We start from the raw sequence: 12,196 nt of genomic DNA, 5'->3' as shown, positions 1-12,196 counted from the left end.
CTTGTAGTTTTCTCTCTTGTTTTGTGCAGGATCTGTGTGTAGCTGGACCGGCAAAGAGAGCAAGGAGCTGGGAACAAGAGACAAAGAGAGAGGACAAGGATCGACTAAGCGAAAGACACCAGGTTGGTTAATCTTTTCATCCTTCTCTCTGTACTTTCATAAAGGAAAACATCAAAGCTTTACTTTCAGTTGTTGCTAAAGAGTGTCACCTTTAGAGTAGGGATAGGGTCATCCGCATCGGATACTTTTCCCCACAACACCAGTTTTTCCAAAAAACGTCATTTAGGGCCTCAAAACGGCTCTGGAAGTTCAGGACCCAAAAAAAATGCTAAAATAGTAAACTGTGCTACAATTAAGGAAACTGAAACGCTGAAAGAAACAATGGTGGGGGTCCAAATGAACTTGGCAGGTGGCCATCAATATCCACCTAGATCATTAGGTACAGTGTAGGAGTCCCAGGACAGTGTGAGGCAACAGTGCGTGATGCATGGAGTTGTTGCGGCAACGCACAGGTCAGAGAGGGAGCACTTGTCAACGACAGAGGGAGCTTCAACATCGGTAGTGTTTCTAGCCTGAAGGAAATGTTAGAGTTGGGAGATCAGTTGCTTACTTCTCAGTAACTGAGTTGCAATGTAACATTTAGCAGTGGCAGTGCTATGGGAAACACAATGCAGCATGATGTGAGGGGATGCAATGTAGATGCAACAGTGGCAAGGCCATGGGCAGCAACACAGATGCAGAGGCAGTTGTCGTATGGATGCAGTAGTGGCAGTGGCAGGGAAATGGGTAGAAGTACATGATGCAACAGTGCAGAGGATGTTGGGCAACAGGCCTAGCATTAGCATAGGGACCAATGCTAGATGATCAGGGTGCTACTCAGTATGAGTATTACTAGAGCACAATCCTCGCTAAGAGGGAGTGTTTATTTGGGGTAGCACTGGATGTGATCTAGCCATGTAAATTGGTGGAGAGGCTAAAGAACATGAGATCTCCAAGACCCAGAATGATTTGGGAAGAATCTAACCAGTTTGGGAGATATTGAAATAATTAAAATTTTTAATGGAGTTCCTAAGTCTAAACTTTGGAAAAATAAAATATTAATGTGAATTAATATAAAATTGAGTTAGAATGGTCCAAAATTCATGGATCAAGATAGATCTAATCTTAGCCATTGATTAGGGACTTAATCTCTGCCGTTGAATTGTCAATAGGAAAAGTATAAGAGGAGGCTTGAGGGTCAGTTGGAGGACACATTGAGTTGATCAAGAATTCGATTTTCTGGGACAGGGCTTGCTGAGGAAATCGAAGGAGTGATCAGAGTTGCAGTTGAGGGGTAATGAATATAGTAGCAGAGAGGTAGAGATAATACTGAGAGCATTAGCACAGAAGCCGGGAGAGGGTTGATGCAGAGCTAGCTAGAGGCCAAGGAGAGGCAGCTAGGAGTTGCGCAGATCAGCTTGAGGAGGGCTAGCATGGGAGACGCAGAGGTTCCATAGGCTGACGCAGAGCCGTGACATTCTGACGCTGGGCCAGATAGGCTGATGCTAAGCCAGAGAGGATGACGCAGGCCCTAGAGGCAGTGTTGGGAGATTTTCATGGGACAGATTGGAGCTGGAGAGCTAGATAGGGTGACGTAGTCCCTATCAGGGTTACACAGAGTAGCAGAAGTTGTATTGTTGTTGTGGGATCACTCATCTGGTGATTTTTCCAAAATACATGTCTTCAACTGAGAGGTACTACTACTGAGGGAATTCTCTGTTGGGTGAGACATTTTAGGCACCCAGATTGTATTCTGAACCTACATAATAATAAAACCCTTTGAATAGCTGTACCTATTTTCCCGCATTTGGTTTTTCCAGGGCCATTAGTCCAAAAATAACGGTGTCACATGTGTTCTTTTTTGGCTTCAGTTGATGATCTTTATGTGTTGAGACTGTACTTGTATTTATTTTCAGTATTTACATGGTAAATAACTTGGTAATTAACAAAACAAGTAGGAAGAAATAAATCAGATAGTATAGGAAGAATTTCTAAACGATAGACTTGGAAATTCCAACAAGGACAACCAAGAACTCCTAAGTTAGGAGCCTCTTCTCCATGAGCCAGACTAAACTGAAACACAATTTACTTTCTTATATGCTTTCCTAGATTACATTTATGTGAAGATTGATTTCATTTCCGTAGTTGATTTTTATGTGAAAAGGAAAATAAAGTCCTCCTAAGTTACGAGACTCTTTTCCATGAGCTAAGAACTGAATTGAACTGAATATCGCGCCAATTCCTCATACTAAAATCAGGCTTTTTCTCTCATCACTTGGAAAATTGTGGATTGTGGGTACTTATTTGCTGAGTAGTAGTTGTGGCCATTGTTTCACTGCATGTTACTCCTTTCTCTAGATGATAGTGGCTACTTTGATCAATAGCCAGAGACAATCTCTCTTCCTTACTAACGCTCAAAGTTCCAGAGTTTGTCGAGAATTTTGTATGGTAGAGTAGCGTGGAAACCCCAAGGAGAAATCAGGAAAAAGAAACATACAATCTATCAAACAAAGGTGACAGTGGATTTTGTCCAGTGCTTCAGTCGAAAGAAGGCGACCGTTGCTATGACATACTGCAAGTGAGGGCGAGGTTTGATAAAGATCAATGGATTACCTATTGAGCTAATCGAGCCAGAGATTCTCTGCTACAAGGCTTTCAGAACCCATTCTTCTGTTGGGTCGCCACCGCTTTGTCGGCATCAATATGAGAATCAGAGTAAAAGGAGGAGGTCACACATCGCAGATCTATGTTATTCGACAAAGCATTGCCAAAGCCCTAGTCACCTTTTACCAAAAATACATTGACGAGTAGTCAAAGAAGGAGATTAAATATATTCTCGTCAGGTACGAAAGGACCCTACTCGTGGCTGATCGCAGGCACTGCGAGCTCAAGAAGTTTGGAGGTCATGGTGCCTGTGCTCATTTCCAGAAGTCCTACCATTGAAAGATTTGTCCTGGTATTTTTGTTAGGATTTGTTTTGAGAAAAAGTGTTATGTTGGGGAAAATTTAAGGGCATTTGTTTGATGTCCCTAATTTTTGGTTTTTTATTTATTGATCTATAAATGTTTTCTTCTGCACTTTTACAAGCAAGCCAAGCTGTGGTTGCTGTAATTAAGTTCTTAATTTCATATTTTATTTAAAAAAAAAAACAAAAAAGGTCAAAAATATTAAAATCAAAAATAAAAAATCAAAGCAATTAAAAAAATTAAAAAACAAAACAATTAAAAAAATTGAAAAAAAATTGAAAATTTTGCAAATGGACATTTCATAACTTTTGAAAACATTTTATGCTAACTTGTCTTCATGGAGTTACTTCAAAGGAAGTTGCACACAAAGGCAACAAGATTTGTATTGAGCTTTTACAAGTGCGCATAGGATCCAAGTTCATGCAGATGTGATCTCTAGAAATCAAATTCATCATTGAAAGCTTGAAGGAGCTAATTACATATGTTGTGACATTTGTCACTACACAGAAATATTTTGTGTCATGATATGTTTACCCACACTTCTCCTTCAAAGCCTCATCAGTCATCCATGTTAAAGTCCACTGATTCATTGCCTTATCCATCATGACTTCATACATGTTTACTTTTCTGAGTCGCATACATTTTCACCTTCTTTTTAGTTCATGTTTTTGCCTCACAAATAAACCATCCAGCTCTCTACATTGCCTTGTTTTCCTTGCCATAAAAATTGTTTCACAATAACATCTTGTATCTATAGTCCTACCAATCATTTTGTATGAACTCGTGTTGATTGATGTGGGATTCCTTAAGGCCCACCTTTCAACAAGTCTTTACTCATCGATCTCAACACCTTATCTGGGACAATGACTAGAGTCATTATTAGTACCTTGAGGCTTGCATGCCCTAATGGAAAGTCTTCTCACCAACAAACAATGGGAATACGTTATTGTTTCTTGTTTGTTGGATCTTGTAAGTGGATCAACGTCAACTCATTAATTCACACTTTGCAAGATGTACTTAGGTACCTTGCCACTCATTGACATTAATGGTGAGTTTTCCTCACATTGGTTAACGACATTCATCAATGGCTGGTAATCTAATGACTTCTTTCCATGTTCGACATCGACACATTTATTCACATGCAAATAATTGTGCCACAATATGGAACGACATGAAGACTATATGATTCAGTAGCAGATTCAACAGTATTTTTTACTTTGGAACAGATTCAATAGCAGTAATAAAGGATCCATATTCACAACTTCATCCATCATGTATGAAACAAAGGCACATATCACATTCTTGTATTCTTCATTCCATGATTCAGTAGCAGGAGCTACACTTTTCTGCATATACACAATTTGTCCACTTAGGTAAGTAAAGGTATGCTCGTTTCTATCTTTTTTCATACAATTCATTTAATACTGAAATTATAGTTTTTGGAAAATAATTCACCATGTTCAAGTTCATACCTCATATTCACATTCATACTCCATTATCACCTTTCATATGTCATATATGTCCTTTATGCACATGTCAACCTAACCAACATACTTTTCCTAAGAACTATTATTGCATTATGATTCAAATGTTACATGTTTTGAAAATAATGATCGAAGAATGAATTTTTGATTAAATGTTTTCAAAGTCTTTTGATGCAACACAAAAACAACAAAAGGATTGTTACACAAGAACCAATACTAATCAAATTTTGGTTGTTCCACAAGAACCAACCAAACTAATATGTTGGAATCAAATGTTTTTCAAAAAGAACACTTTGCAAAAAGAACAAAGTTGTCAAAGAAAAAAAAAATTATGCGAAGTTAAAAAAATCGATATTTGTGAAAGTCGATATAAAATTAAGACAATGCAAAAATATTAAATCATCATTAAGTGAATCAATGCAATAGATTGCATGAGGACATGCAATAACTCAAGTTGGGGGGTATGTTGGGCCGCCAAAATTAACATTCACTTTCACTATTTTTCACCTTTATCGTCATTTTGTTGCCTCATTCCATTACATTATCATTACATAAACCTACATTATCATTACTACATGAGTTTACATTTACATTTTCCAAAGTTATTAATTTCATGTATGTAGAGTGAATTTATAATTAAAATTTATAGAAATAACATGTATTTTCTTATACCTAAAAGTGGCTTGAGTTTGATGACATGTGTAGATCATTTGGAAGCTTCCAAGGCACCCTTATGTGGCCTTCCAAGATCAAATTCGAATTTCAACTCAAGAGGTGGACCATATTCCAAGGAGAAAGATCATGGAGATCTTGATGTGTTATGGGATTTGTATCTAGTATTTAGGGATAAGTTGAGACAAGTATGGATCTAGTAGATATTTAAGGGATCTACATTTATTGAGTAGATATCCCTAATTCATGTATAAATAAGAGGAGAATCCTTCAAAAGAAAAAATGAACAGTTGTCAGTTATTCATTAGCATTAGATTTATGATTGTTCATTCAGTGTAAATAATATCATTTTATCCAAATCATGAGTTATGAGTGTTGTTTGATTCTTAAGGTGTGATAGATGTTCATGTGTGCTCATTGAGGAATGGAAGGATCCCCATACCAAGATAAGTACACTGTTGTAGAGTAATGTTCATAGTTGTGAATATACTAGTTTTAATTCTGGATGTTCATCTTCTTGTAGATAATTTCAGTATGAATTCATCTTATGGCCATGTTTTGTCATGTGAAGATTGATCTCCTTTCAATAGCTAGTTTTTATGTGAGAAGGACAACCAAGAACTCCTAGGTTAGGAGCCTCTTTTCCATGAGCTAGATTGAACTGAAACAAGATTTAATTTCTTATATGCTTTCCTAGATTACATTTACGTGAAGATTGATTTCCTTTCAGTAGCTATTTTGTATGTGAGAAGGACAATCAGGTCCTCCTAAGTTAGGAGACTCTTCTCCATGAGCTAAGAATTGAACTAAAAACAATATTTACTTGCTTTCATTTATATGCTTTCTTTCCTGCTTTCTTAGATGTTTCGTGATGTTATTATAGAAAGATTTTAGAAGGACAATCAGGACTCTTGAACAAGAGACTCTTCTCTATCTTCTAAAGTAAACTAATTCCATTGATCAAACATTTTTATGCTTTCATAAAATAGATCTAAATCTTTTCTTTTCAAAATAGTTTAGATTTGTAATATAAATTTCCATTATAAAAAACTTCCTACACCAGTTTCATCTGAGGTCCCATATATTTTGGTTTTCTTCTAAGTTTACGAAATCCACATGTTGACAAATTAAATGATAGGGATTTAGCATACAATTAAATCACCCAACAGACACCATCAGATACCATCATGAATATTTATTGCAAGTTTATTTTTGATTGTAACTACCGAGGAGTCATGGTGAGGCTGACTGACCATTTCATCATCTCGGTTTACAAGTTGATATTTGAGCAAGACCTTCTTGGATGTCCCAAGAAGTGATGGAGGAAATACATAACATTGCAGATTGGTATGCCTCACCTAGTGGAACCTTCATCAGGATGTTCGTCGGAGAGAAGCCTCCACATGTTCTATCAATGTTTTCCATGAACAAGTTGGTCATGCAAGAGGTTGCATATCACATCTCCACAGGTTTATCAATAGGTTGCATAGGAGGAAGAAGACACCATGGATTACTCTTCCTTTGCAGATTAGGTTATATGAGATCAAGAGCTTGAAGGATGTGGATGCTGAGGCCAAGGAATTGGAAAAGTTTGAGTTCAACACCAAAGACTACAATTCGTATGATACCCATAGGATATGCAAGAACCACTATGCGAAGGTGTAATATCCATGGATCCACGGGACATTTCATTGGGCAGAGGAAGATCCTTTGAGGTAATGTTACAACTCCTCCAAGCTCAATGAACTAGTCAGTATGGGCGTAGAATAGAAGGCTTCTTTGCAGTAAGAGGCACCACAGGAAGCAACAACAACAACAACAACAATAAGAAACAAGCTAGTGTACGACAAAGGCAAGAGAAATATTTATGAAAACCTAGAAGCTGAACAAAGCTACAAGTTCAAGGAAGAGCCTCTCATTGAGAAAGAAACTTTGGCAGCAGAGGCAAAGAGGTAGCAATGCATAAATAGACCATAGTGAAGGAAGAAAGAAAAGCAAAGGTTGGATGAAACAGAAAGAAAGTTGCAGGAAACAGAGAATAAGATGAAAGAAGAGGAGATAAGAAGGAGAGAGAGGGAAGAGAAGCCAAAACAGGAACAAGAATAAGGGAAAGGCACAATGAAAGAGAAAACTGCACACATACAAGTTGATGAGACATAAAAGCCACTAGATGAAGAAGAAGGTGAAAGATCGGGAACATGCTCAATAGGTTGAACAAATGATTGAAGTAATGGAAATGGAGTTGGCACATGAGCCACAGGACCAAGATACCGATCTCATGCCGAGAGAACCCGAGGCTGCCCCTCAGTCTCCACCACCTCCAGTATCAGAACCAGTGTTGAGCGAGCAAGGAGAGGTTGTTCTCCTTTATGACGATCTGGTGATGGATGTGTACAATATATCCTTTGACAAGTTGCAACAAAATATTGCACAGGTGCGGAGAAAGAATTTCCCAGATGATCACATATGACTTGCATTTATGAAGGAAAGGGTTATCATGTTAGATGTTAGAAAGCATCCAGATGCCATGGTCATTGCCACTATAGATTATGTAGGAGCCATGAACTCAAATGTGAAGTTCCTATTAGCAGAGAATGAACATATGGCAAAGAACTTGCAAGCTACTAGGCAGAATGTAGCATAATCCATAGGATCCTCCATGGTAGAGATGAGGAAAGCAATACTTGCTAAATTATCAACTCTTGAGGCCACCATGCAAAAACTCTATGAAGGATTTATCACTGTGCATAAGGTAGTTGTCCATCTACATGGTTTTTAGCAATGGAGCATAAATATTTCCCAAACGCTCAAGGACATACATGATGTTATTGCACATGTGCAAGAATGGAGAATGAGGTACAAGGAAACCTCGATTTACTTGCATAAGATGATGAAGTCGCATGCAGAGCTAGACAAATCACAGATCCAAATGATGATCCAGAACTATGAGAAACTGTCCATGTTCCTTAGTAGCATACAAGCTTCCTATGCATGGTTGTTTAAGAGTTTGGATGTCATGGTGAGGACACATAGGACCTTGGTGGGCCCCAGTATTGTAGCAATAATGCTACAACTCCTGGAACTCCCTTCTTTAATTTTATCAACCCGGTAGTTCGTAACAAACTTGGAAGCGACGGTGCTGTATGCACAAGTACTAGCTCTTGCCACAGCTGTCACTTGGTCAGCTGGCACAAGTCCGCTAGGGGCTCAAGCAAACTTCTATGAGCTCTTAGAAGAAGCTTTTTAGCTGATGGATGAAAGCTAACTCAAAGGAAGCTAATCTATTTGCGAAAAGATATTGAACAACTGAAGGAAAACACAAACCCTAGCAAACCCTAATTCTACCAGCTAGTCCTACTGATGCAAAGGAGAGAATGCAAACTACTGAAAGAGATGCCATTACTTCTATGAAGGTAAAATACATGTGCCTAGACTACCTCTATTTGAAGAAAACATCTTTTTGTATTTTTGATTAAGTTGTCACAATTATCATGCATACAATTTAACTGTTTTTGATTGTGCAGAGGTGGATCAAGGAGGAGAAATGCTTGGGAAAGGTTGGGAAGGTTCAGAGAGGGTCTAAGGGGTCCCTAACACCCTTCCAGATAGTCTCACAAAGTTTGGCTGCCAAGAAACCGTGTTTATGAGCTTCTACAGGAAGTCTGCAGGGGTTCTACAGGATGTTCAGGATTTCTACAGGATGTTCTGTAATTCTTCTACAGGATGTTTCGAAATGGGATTTTGGAGCATGGATGGAGGAAAAAAGATGGAGGAATGAGTATGGAGGTGAAATAGGGGTGTGAAGAGGTCTAGGACTTGGTCGATGAGGCTAAGGAGCGATTGGATTTGTTCAAGGATGGAGGAAGCGATGATGCACAAGAATGTAGGAATTAGGGCAAGGTGGGGAAAGTATGGCAAATGAAGGGTACAAATCATGGACTAAGGGTTGGAGAATATTATTTGATGGATTATGGGTAGATAGAGAAGGATAACAGGTGCTTTGCAAGTTATTTTTCGAATTTAACAAATGAAGACTTGGAAAATCAAGAACCTAATTACCTTGACCTAATCTGACCTAGATAATAGCAAAAGAAATGGAACAAAAGTTTATTTGCACAAAATAAGATGAACTAACTATGCAACTAAGCAATCATAACCCTAAGCATGCAGTCAAAACTGATATCAAGTTTGACAACTAAGAATCCAACACTAATACTTGCTTGGTGAAGCAAAACAGCATTTTTGTGGGCAGCAAGGTCACCTTTGTCCCAACTCACGATCCCACTGAGGGAGAGGTAAGATCAGAGGTGCTTGAGCCCCTTTTTCTAAGGATCCTTTATGTTATTAATCTATCCAAATCAATCTGAACATGAAAATCTACTTTAATCATCAAAAGCAACCTAAATAACACAACAAGTTTTAAATCTAAATAGCAGATTTTACTCTAATAATGCCGCAAAGATACATGAAAGTAAACAAAGGAGGTACCGGGCTCTTGAGATGGGCCCAACCCCAAGAGCTACAGCCTCCTAAGAGAGATTTAGAGCTGGTGCAAAGCTGGATTCGTCTTTATTGAGCAAGAAAAGAAATGTTACATTCCAAAAACTGTCCACAAGGAGAACTTGAAAATGTGCTGAAAGTAAAGCTAATCTACTGCCTAAAAATCGAACTACAAAATGACTAAATACTGGTTGAGAAAAATGACTAACCACTAGCTAACCAAAATGAGGCCCTAAGCCTTCTTATTTATACAAATTGAGGACCCCAACAGTCCTCCTAAACTTTAGGGACTCGGCTGCCCAAAACTTGTAGTTAACAGCAGTCCTACTTGACTTGCTTGGCTGCCCTTGTGCTAATTGATTTGGTGGCCCTTGAACTCCGAGCTGATGGTGGAGAATTTGAGGTAGGGGCCCATAAATGAAGGGTACACCTTCCTACAAATCCGCTCCCTTGTTCTCCCACGAATTTGGCTGCCAAGTGCTCATTAAAACCTTCAATTTTGTCTCCAAATTGACCAAAAAGGCTACACAAAGCACACATTAGACTTGTTGGCATAATGACTAACCCAATTCACTCTATTAGCATAAATATAATAAAAAACATGCAATAAACTAATGAGAATGGTGGATTAAGTCGAATTAGGAGGTTGAATGAGCCCAAATAATTATCCATTTTTGGGGCTCATCATCACCCCCCTACTGAAAGTGTTGCTCATCCTCTGAGCAACCAATCTATCTCCTCATCTTTGATGGCCCTGGTGGCCTCCCTGTCATCCCAAGCTTCTGAAGTGATTTCCTCTTCTCGGTCATGAAACCATGCTTTTCTCTCTGCTTCTTCCCACTGCCTGCTTCTTTTCCTAGAGAATTCTCAGCCTTGGTGTGATTGTGCAAGATTCAATCATATGAAAGGAGATGAAACCAGTGGAGGATGGAAGAAAAGAGTGGTTTCATGCCTCCTCAATAGCCTTCAAGCTTCAAATCCCTCTTCATAATCGATTATGGCCTGCCCAACGGCTCTACAGGATGTTTTTGGTAAAAATACAGAACTTCCTGTAGAAAGTCCTGTAGCTTCCTGTAGAAGGCTGAACCATGACTAAATTGTGTCCGAACCCTGAAAAAAATGAGTGTTCATGGAGGGGATGGATGTGAGGATGCTTGGGAACTTGGTAGGGACCCTTCTGCTTGTGTTGGGAGGCCCCCTTTCCGCATTGTGTTCCTGAAACCTACAACAGTTTCCAGGGATTAAACTATTGTTTCTTCCAACACTTCTTTTTTTGGATGGATAGTTCAGTATCATAGTTTCCCAGATGATGAGCAGTTTAGTGGCAACATTCTTCACGTGCATGATTGGGTCCTGTTACCCCTCAAAATGTAGATGCGTTTTGATCTTTGCAGAGGCATTCTTTCCAGCACACAATAACTTCATATACAGGGTGATATTAGAAAATGAAGTAGCAGTATTCCCGAGTAGAATATGGACACAATAAGATAAATCCAATGTTTTTATAAGTCCATATGTCTGAGATGTTTTGTTCAGCATAGGAAGGCACCTTGAAGATTCTGGGAGATGTTTCAGATTTGGAAAAATTCAAATCAGATTTTGAACAGGGTGCAGAATTATACCAGCTTACAGAGGAGCACTTCCATGAGACTTTTGACTTTTTTTTTTTGTTGTTTTTGAATCAAAGTCAGAGTCTAAACCAACACATATATTTCAATATGTATGGTGTAATCTTTGCAAACAAATCAGCAGTAATGGAGGATTATAATACATGTAGAAAACACAAATATGAGCGTTTTCTTTTATTGGAGCTATTCTTGTATGATTTGGCAAAATTGAAGTTGAAGAGACACTGTTTTGAGAGAAGTGGATGATGTTTTCCCATCAGTTCCAGATCAAAAAATGAAAGGCATTTTTTGTTGGTCTATGTAACCCCTGATTTCACATGTCTAGGTGCAGTTCTTTAGCCAATTTATATGATATTTGAGTGTTGTTTGAAGAGGAGCATATGAGGCGCTTTCTGGAAGACCAAGCACAATATCTACACCAGGAGATGGGGCACGTCCATGATAGGAGTTATAACCAGCAGCCTGGGAAAATTTTCCAGGGTTGTTATGTGCCTTAGTTATAGCATAAAAGGAAGCATTCTTAACCATTGTTTCTGATGCCTGCTGACTGGGTAGAGGGAGCGCACTACTTCAGATCTGCTTTAACCATTTGCTGTGATGCCCCTTATTTCAAGCACTAGAACAGATTCTATTAGCAAGTGTTTTTCAAGCAGATTCATGCATGGTCACCCTCTAATTCAAAACAGCTCAATTCACCACCTTTTTGGAGTATATCATACATGGAAGAGTTTTTTCGATCCTACCTTTCTCGGGACTCCAAATTTGTCAAAGAAAAATCCATTTTCTCTGCTTTTGAAAGCTGTGTCGTACTTCCTGGAGAACTTCTTCCTATAGAACGTTGATAAGCAGGAGGGTCTTTAAAAGAAAATGACCAAGAAAGCTTGGTTTGTTGCTATGGAGCTTGTTG

At 38.6% G+C, this 12,196-nt stretch overlaps 1 pseudogene; it reads left to right on the top strand.

Moving 5' to 3' along the window:
* Positions 1–483: 483 nt before the first annotated feature.
* On the top strand, positions 484–2,982 carry LOC149197352 (small ribosomal subunit protein uS9-like; annotated as a pseudogene).
* Positions 2,983–12,196: the final 9,214 nt, after the last annotated feature.

Source organism: Pinus tabuliformis, chromosome 2_2, assembly GCF_031772625.1.
Source record: "Pinus tabuliformis cultivar Carrire ecotype Pingquan chromosome 2_2, CPIR1, whole genome shotgun sequence".
Classification (NCBI taxonomy): domain Eukaryota; kingdom Viridiplantae; phylum Streptophyta; class Pinopsida; order Pinales; family Pinaceae; genus Pinus; species Pinus tabuliformis.
This window is presented reverse-complemented; position numbering and strand designations above follow the sequence as displayed.